Genomic DNA, 9,220 nt, shown 5'->3' with positions numbered 1-9,220 from the left:
GTTTTTGTGTCCGGCCTCTCTTTGCACACATTTGGGGAGGGGCAAGACAAGTGTATTTATCCATGGTGGCTTGTTCCTCATTATGGTGTATTTTCTTACATGTGTTTCCTAGCCCTGGCTTTTCAAACCTGTTGCACACAGTCCTGAACCTGACATTAGGGATGACATTACTCTGATGTCCATAACCATGACTCTGATGTCACATGATTTTGTGCCACTTGAGCCCACTGCATGTTTGCAGCTCACGTCTTTGTGCAGCAGACACCCCCCCCCCCAACTAATGCCATATCACAAAGTCCAAAAATCCTACCAGGTCTTCCTCAGATGCACCTCAAGTAGCTCTTTGAATTCTGACTAATGCCTTGCTGCAAGTCTCTTGATATTCAGAACATCAGGGAAGACAAACCTTATAATTCCCTACATATCTTTTCTTCCCCAACCAGTTGCATCTTTTCTTCCCCAATTAATATGCTGGGCAGATGCCACTTTGCTCAGTAGAACTTCTGTAGTGGACTGAAATAAACAGTCCTGGAGTGCTCTGCAGAAGGAATTTCTCGGAAGCATTGCTTCAGGTATCCTCTCATGGGCCTATTCCACACAATTGTTCACAATGTATTTTACCACCAAATGCTACTTAAAAAAATTCTGCACATTTTTTCCTGTTTAGTTCTGGAAACACTTTTCCTTCTGTTTTTCTCCATTCTTTCCCCAGCACTTTTACTACATTTTTTCCGATCCATTTCAGAGCTAGCTTCATGTTGTAATGATCTATATTTCTATGCCCCACCAAAAACCTCGCCCTTATCTATGCTCCAACCTCCCCTATAGCCATTTTTTCTTTCCCCTCATTCTCCATTTTTTAAAAAAATGTTTTTAAATTCTCTATCACATTAGTGATGTAACATAGACTTACAAGCCAGGTGGATTGTACCAGCTTTGTCAATTTCATCCTGAATGAGCCATATCACCTTAAGGTGAAGATACAATGTGTCTGCAGTTAGGAGTAAGTTAAATTGACAAGGGAAGTTGCTTTTGCAGGAGGAAATTGACAAGTGATTGTCACAGTAAGGATGGTTCTTTACTGGAGTAGTCCCTTGTCAATTTCCTCCTATTAAAGCAACTTTCTTTGTCAATTTTACTTGCTTCTAACTGTAGACACATTGCTTCTTTTCCTAAATGTGACATCACTGAATTGGGATAAAAATTGAATAAGCTGATAAACTGACCTGGCTTGCGTCTTTGTTTTTATGTAACATTGCTAATGTGATAGAACTTTTTTAAATTCCGTTCAAAAATGGAGGATGAGGGGAAGGAGAAAATGGCTGAAGAGGAGGGTTGTTCTTCAGCATCACAGATGACATCCCACCACCATTATAAATAATGGTCACCAGTAGCATCTGGAACAAATGTAACTGAAAATACAAGGGGGAAAATGATGTGGGGGGGGGGGAATGGAGGTGCGTAGAATGATTTCACAGAATTTTTTTTCCAAGATACAAGGTCTGTCCACTGGGAAAATTTGTGCTAAGCTGTGCATATGGAAAAGACCACAGACTCTGATGTATTCTACATCAAAATGTGAGTGAGAAGGAAGATGAGGAAACGCAAAGAGATTTTTCACTTATTCCCTATTTGATCTTGCTTGTTTCTGCTCTTATACAGAAGAGAACTCAGTCTGGCACATAAAAAACAATCATGGCTGTGCTAACAGTGGTGGAAAAGGCCCAAAGACTGGCAATAAGTGGAGTGGCACAATAAGTAACACTGGGATGGCAATGGCATAATACTTAAATGTGGTTTTACAAGATGAAAAACAATTGCCCATAAAGGTTGGGTCCAAATGTCACTCCCCTACCCTCCATTGCAGCTCCTAATCTCCACAAGATGCTGATACTGGTAGGCAGGAGATCCAAAGGAGCAACGTGAGAGAGATCTGGAGGAGAGAATAAGTGGAAACTGCCAATTTAGTTTGGATTCCACCCAGGGTAGTGTGTGGGTTGTGTCTGTTTTAAATTGGGAAGAAAATTAAATTTCTAAAAAATACCCTTGTAAGCATAAATAAGATCTATGAGTGGCTCCTTCTAGCATTTTGAAGAAGCTAACCAAAGCCCTATGGAGACCCATTTTTAGATCAAGGCTATGGGAAGGAGGAGAAAGGGCGTTTAGCTCAGGCTGTTATTACAGATCAAAGGTGGGAAAGAACTATTTACTGAAACTTGATCTGAAGAGATGAAAAGTTATTCTGTTCCGCTGGACATAAGATTGTATTTTTACAAATAGTAAAGGGGTTGGATCCAGGCAACATTTACAGTTTCCACTGCTTCCCCCCTCCCACTTCAAGATCCTTCCTTACATAGTTCCCCAAAGCCCTTTATCCTTCTGGAGCCATGTTTCACATACATCAGTGAGTTCTAATGGGAGGGTATGGTGGAAAAATTATCTACTGCAGATATTTTAGTCTGCATCCAACCACAGCTTTATAACTCTGGATACAAATGGTGCATTTGACACCTGGATTGGCCCCTATTTTCTTTCCAGTCCGAACATACTCATGGGTATCTCTATACAAAACAGTAAAAATGGTGGTGTTGAGGCTACTGGTCCACTGTGAGTCTTGGAGTCCTGCATGGTGTAGTGGTGAAGAATGGTGGACTCTAATCTGGAGAACTGGGTTGATTCCCTGCACATGAAGCCTGCTGGGTGACCTTGGGCCACTCATAGTGGGTATAAATTAAATGTGAAATGTGAAATGAACTCTCTCAGCCCCACTTGCCTCACAAGATATCTGTTATGGGGAGAAGAAAGGAAAGGAATTTGTAAGCCACCTTGAGTCTCCTTACAGGAGAGAAAGGCAGAGTATAAATCCAAACTCTTCTTCTTCTTGGCAAGTGACTAGCATTCTCGGCTTCGGGGAGTTGGCCCTACCATTTAGAAAACTGATCTTATAGTATCCTGGATGTTACTGCACCACAGATCCTGAGTGATTCATCAATGCATCAAAATTGCACTTATAAGGGAGGTTTTATTTATAGAGTAGTTTTATTAAGATTCTTCTGGGATACCCTCTTTGTGAAGCTATTTATGTTTAAAAATGATGTCTTGGGAAGCTCATAATCCAAAAATGTTGAGGTCATGACTTCTCCCAAAGCACAACTGGATTGTTTCACATCATGTTCAAGAAATACCGAGGACTTGCACCTGTTATCCATTCACTTTTACAGAGAGAAATTTATTTTGCTAAACCATGTGGTTCACATTGCACAAGCTTGAAACTATTTTGACTTGATTGTGATATCATTATTCAGGATATCAGGAAAAGTTTGTTGTTGTTTTTTACAATGTGATTTTCAAGATAGTTTGAAAACAGTTATAAATAATTCAGGATTTGCACAGCTCGTTTGTTTAAATTACTTACTCTACCTCAAGTATTGAGAAACGTTTGCCTTGATTTAGTATGTGAAATCCCCACACTGATCTTTCTGGTAGAAAGATAATTATGATGCAAAGAACCACAAATTAGTTTTGTGCACCTAAGTGGGCTTTGTGCTTGTGTTTTTTGAACAAAACCACATAAAATGGAATAGCAAATGGCTTTTGAAACTGAGAACCTTAAAAATAAGTTGTGATATGTAACTGAGATTTGCTGTTAAAAATCCATTGGGGAGATCCAAGCTTTTTGGTATGCTTAGTACAGCATTTTGGAGGTTGGTTCTTGTGCACAATAGGGTGCCATGCCTGGGACAGATCTCCCTGTTGGTTTGCCTGCCTGCCAGCCAAGCAGAAGTCCACCTGGTGAGCTGCCACCTGCTGCTCATGGGCAGGAGTGAGAGTCCTTCCGCACCCACCCCTTTGGAAACACCTGCAGGGGGTGGGGTCTGGCAGCTTCAACAGGAGTTCCACCAGCAGCCCAAGGCAGCTGACTTGGGCAGTGGCCGAAGGGCACCACCCACTCAGGGACTGTTTGGGGAGGGTTGATGGAGCAGACTCGATGCTAGTTCACTGTATTTTAGTTTTTGTAGTTGTGGGAACTGTGATTTAGGGGTTAGCTGATATAATTGGTTATTGTTTATAGTATATCATTGTGATGCATTATTAGAATAGAATAGAATCTTTATTGGCCAAGTGTGATTGGACACACAAGGAATTTGTCTCCGGTGCATATGCTCTCAGTGTACATAAAAGAAAAATACATTTGTCAAGAATCATAAGGTACAGCACTTAATGATTGTCATATAGGTCTAGTAAGCAATCAGGAAACAATCAGTAGTAATGAAAACATAAAATGTAAAATCATAAAATAAAATAAAATAAAATGTCAGCACAGGCTATAGTCATACAGTTGATATTATGCTGTTGATATTGTTATATTATGATTTATTGTTGTTGCTGTTTATGCTATGCTTTATTGTTTGTTCACTACTGTTGTTTGCTGCCCAGAGCCCTCCAGGGGAGGGCGGGGTATAAATTAAATGTGAAATGAAATGAAATTACTTATTGGTTGGGTACTAGTATTGGTTCATTGGGCCTGTCTGCATAATGCTAATTGCTGGAATAGGACTGCTTGCACAATGCTCACAACAGGAGATTACTGTCATTTTTTTTGTTGCAATAATGCTGGGTATTCTTTTTCTGTCCTTCCATCTGGAGATGTGAGCTGTCATTCATGAAAGCCTATGCTGAAATACTTTTTATTGAACTTTTAAAAACGTTTAAATTTTTTTATTAATAACATATAAAAATGTCTATATGAAATAGTGTGAATGTTTTCGTAAACTTTAAAATGCCATTGTGTTCCTTTAAAAAAAAATCACGGTGCTGTACTGACATGGTTGGAACTTGCATGCACTGATATCTTTGTATCTGATTTTTAGTACAACTTGATTGTCACTTCCCCCTAGCACTGTTGTAATGTTGTTGTTCAACAGCAATTTTAATTTTTTCCCCCTTCCTGCATGCTGCTGGATTGCTGACAGTCAACAGGAGTTGGGGTCAGAGATCTCCTGACCCCAGCAGGCAAACAGGAAACCTAGCTAATTACAATCCCGTACACATCATATTTCTTGTGTGTAAAAAGCCACAGGAAAAACTTGAAAAAACCCAAACCAACCAGAGACCAGTAACTGGCAAACAATACAGTATGCAGAGGAGGGATGTGCGAATGCAGTTATAGAGCTGAGTTGCAGCAAAAACCCATTGGAAAAAGCCTAATATTACTCCTGGAGAATATGAAGATGAAAACCAACACCTAAAAAGAGAGAGAGAGAGAGTCTGACAGCAGTTGTCCTCAGACATGCAAATATTTCCCATTACTGCAATTATATATTTTTGCTAATCTATCAATCATAGAATCATTGAGTTGGAAGAGAATATGTGCTCTTGAGTAGCTATTTTTATAATGTTTGGCCTTCCTGTCAGATTCATAAAAATTAGATCCTTTAGGGAATAGAAATAACTTTACATCAGGATTTACTTCACATCTGATTTTTGGGGAAATATATAACTTTTTCAGGTGGGCCGTATTCTGCCCCCCAAGTGAATCTGTTTTTGGTGCCCTGTACTTGGCTAGGACAGAGTGGGGAAGACACAAGCCAGGTTTATTACTGGAGAGAATCAAGACCCTTTCCCCATTCAGTTAGATTTTCCTTCTCTGGTCTCAGGGATGCAACCATAGTTCAGGTTTGCTGAAAAGGTTTAGGCCAGCAATAACTTCCTCCTCTTGGACGTTTAATTTCCTTTTCTATCTGGTGAGGTGCAGCAATAGGGAGAATGAAGTGACTTTCCATGAGAGGAAATAATGCCAATGAAATATTATTGGTAGGAATTTTGAAAATGGAGAAGAGCTGCAGCCCTCCCAGAAAAAGGCTTTAGATCTTAGAAATCTGATACCCCTTTTTATCATGGAAATACAGGAAATCCTGCTTAAATTCACATAAGGTGAGGTACATTAAACCTGATTAGCCACACAGGGGGTTGTTGCTTCACTGATAAATGCAGCTGCTTGGCTGTGGCTCAGTGGAAGAGCCTCTGTAGAAGGTCCTGGTTCAATCCCTGGCATCTCCAGTTAAAAAGATGAAGTGTAGGCATTGAATACTCTAATGTGCCAGAAGGTTGGGGACCCCTCGTTTAAAGCAGTGCTCTCTGCTAGAAAAGATGTCCCTAACGAATGAGGTAGCAGACATCCCAAGGCAGATGTTCATTATTTTTAACTAAGATATGGTTAACAGAGAAACAAAGGAATGCCTAGTTTCAACCATCAAGATAAAGTTAGGGTTTTCATAATAACAATCCAGGCCAAGGGAGGAAATAGAATTTTAAAGTAAGTATTCATTTGTCGTTCAGTAGGTCATGACGCGAAGGAATGCTTTTGCTTGGTTTTATTAAACTAATGATTGGCAGGAGAATGTTTCCCAAACATTCAGGTAGGTGACCCACGTTAAAATATGCTATTAATTAGGCATCTCTTTCATCAGCCACCGTCATTTCAGGGATGCAGTGGACCCCGCCCCCTTGATACCTGTCTGCCCCCCACCCCTCTGAAAGGCTTTCAATCAGTCTGAGGAATCGTTCCTCTTTTAGGAGTTTTGTGAATGTATTTATTTTACCCTAGGGCGATTCCGCACATGAGTAAAACAGGTTCGACCCAGTTCCTTGAGAAGGGTACTAACCTAGGTCCGTGGAGGGTAGGTCAATCCCATGCTTTTCACTGGGTGGAAGCAGAGCCGTCTTCCGAGCGACTAAGATTCTCTTATGTGTGTCTCAGGCCCTCCTCAGGCTCTACCCCCAAATGTCCATGAATTTCCCTATCCACAGTTGGAAACAGTATTAGCAGCAGCTGCAGCCGCAGCCACAGCCGCAGCAGAACTTACCTTCCAACCTTATGCATTTATAATTAAGAACCAGGGCTTTTAGAGCAAAAATATCTCTCCAACACAGATTACAAGCTAGCATTGCTGTAAGCAGGGACCCCACCTCCCCAGCCAACAGGTTCTTTGCATGCCTCAGAAAGAATGTATCAAAATAAATAATATTTATTTCTATCTGAAGCAAACCCCACTCTTTCTTTAGAGAGTCAGTTGTACAAAGCAGTTGTTTAATTCAGCTAACTGTAATTAGTGGGATTATCTGGTTGTAGATATTTCTATTAGAGTATATCACACCAGGATATAAAACCATGGTTTGATTATTTTATAACCACAGTTAGTCTTAACTATGTCTTCATCTGATATATGAACATGGTCATCTTGATTTAATCCTGTTTTGTTCCTCGGCACTATCCTTGACTCAATCCATAATGGGGAACCAACCAAACGGCATATGAAACAAAGAACAAAAGGGATGAATTCATTCCAACAGCCAGGAGGTCGTTCCATCTGGCCTCCCATGGGCCCAAGGGTGGGAAGGGGGAGGGATATGACACCATCTGATGCTTTATGGTTCCTGGTTTTATTAAGTGATATTTAGTTGTTTTATATTGTGTTTTAAAGTTGTATTTTTTATTGTTGTTGTACACCGCCCTGAGTTCCTTGGGGGAGGGTGGTCTATAAGCCCAATAAATAAATTATTTGGTAAATCCTAATTTCACAAATTATCCATAATTGAAATAAATTATGAATTTTCATGACTTCTGAACCAAACTATTATGCTGAATGAATGAATTGTTTATTACAATCAAAGATCAGTTCAAAAGAAAGCACATTACCAGAAATATTACATAATAGTACATAAATTATATTAAAATAAGCAAATATAGTCCATTAAAATTAATGGACAATAGCAGCTGCATAAAGGCTGGCCACTTTGTTCATGATCCAAGAATCCTAGTCCAAGAGGAAAAAATAAAAATACAATAACTCTGATTGACCAGGAAGCTTTTTAGAGAATTGGAGTAGCGAAATCATGTCTAAGTTCACAATAGAAAGGATAATGCAAAGAGACATGCCCAACTGTTTCAACTTCTCCTTTAGCACAAGGGCATATGCATTCCTGGTACATTACACCACCATTATCTCTATTCCAAAAGTTTTTAGATTAGGACATTATCTCGGCCCAAAGTAAAAGCTTTCATCAATTCGAGATTTAGTAGCTTGGCCAAATAATTAGAAGGTACAAACTTCTTATCCCAGACAAAATTATATTTTGTGGCAGAGCCTTTTTGATGTTTTAGTATCTATTGGTTGAGGTTTAAGTGAGACTAGAAGTGGCATAATGATAAGAGAGAGATCATTTTGTAACTATTCTGTATGTTAGTCCTTAACAAATGCTTGCAAACAATGCAAAATTGGACAGAACTGGCTGAATCACAAAGAACACAAGTGATAAAAAAATCTGATGTTGTTAGAAAATAAACAGTGCTTCAGCAGCACCCACTATTAAATTTTTGCTCATAATCAATTTCAGTTCTGCAAATCTTGTGGACTCTGAATTACTGGGGAAAGATGTTATATTCACTGCAATCAACCTAAGAGAAAGTCAGAGAGGTTTAAAATACGATTTCTTCTGGAATACAAACTAGCTGGGCTTGTCTAGACTTCTGCATTGTTCCTCCAATATTTTAGATCTAACTCCACTGAAGAGATTGTTTGTGAGTGACTGACCTGATATAGTTATTTATGAATAAAAATGTGTGTATAGATGCAGCCTTTTTTTCTCTGTTTAGAAAGGTTGCTTCCATACAGGGGTGGTTCACTGTTTTGCATTTGCAGTGGCAATGGACCCTTTAGAGATATTCTCCATCCATTCCCTTTGCTCCTGCTATCCTCCCCCACCTTCTGTATATATAAGGCTATAAATATGGTGATACTTTTGCCAATCAGTGGGGAATGGTGCCAGATGTGTGGCTATGAGGAAGTACATACTTTTGTGTCCATGTGGATCCAAAACCTACTTGTAGTATGGTCTTCCAGGAAGGATCGTACCAAAACAGGTTTTGTAAACTTTACATTGAAGCTACAGGAAACATGGAAGGTGAGCAACTGCACAATGATGTGTTGAAGCCCAGGGAATAAAAACTGTAGGTTTTTGTGTGTTGGGGGGGGCGGGAGCAAGATTTCTGTGTAGAAGCAACCAGAAGCAGGGATAGGAAGCAAATGGTGAGAGAGCAGTGCAAAAGTACATAGCTGTGTTTATAATGTTTTTAAAATCAACAACCCCAATCCAGCTACATGGACACCTAGCATCAGGGGTGGGACACACAGCCTAGTTAACAAAACTGAAAATTGAG

The sequence above is a fragment of the Sphaerodactylus townsendi genome, linkage group LG05 (assembly GCF_021028975.2).
Source record: "Sphaerodactylus townsendi isolate TG3544 linkage group LG05, MPM_Stown_v2.3, whole genome shotgun sequence".
NCBI lineage: Eukaryota > Metazoa > Chordata > Lepidosauria > Squamata > Sphaerodactylidae > Sphaerodactylus > Sphaerodactylus townsendi.
Note: the sequence above shows the minus strand (reverse complement) of the source record.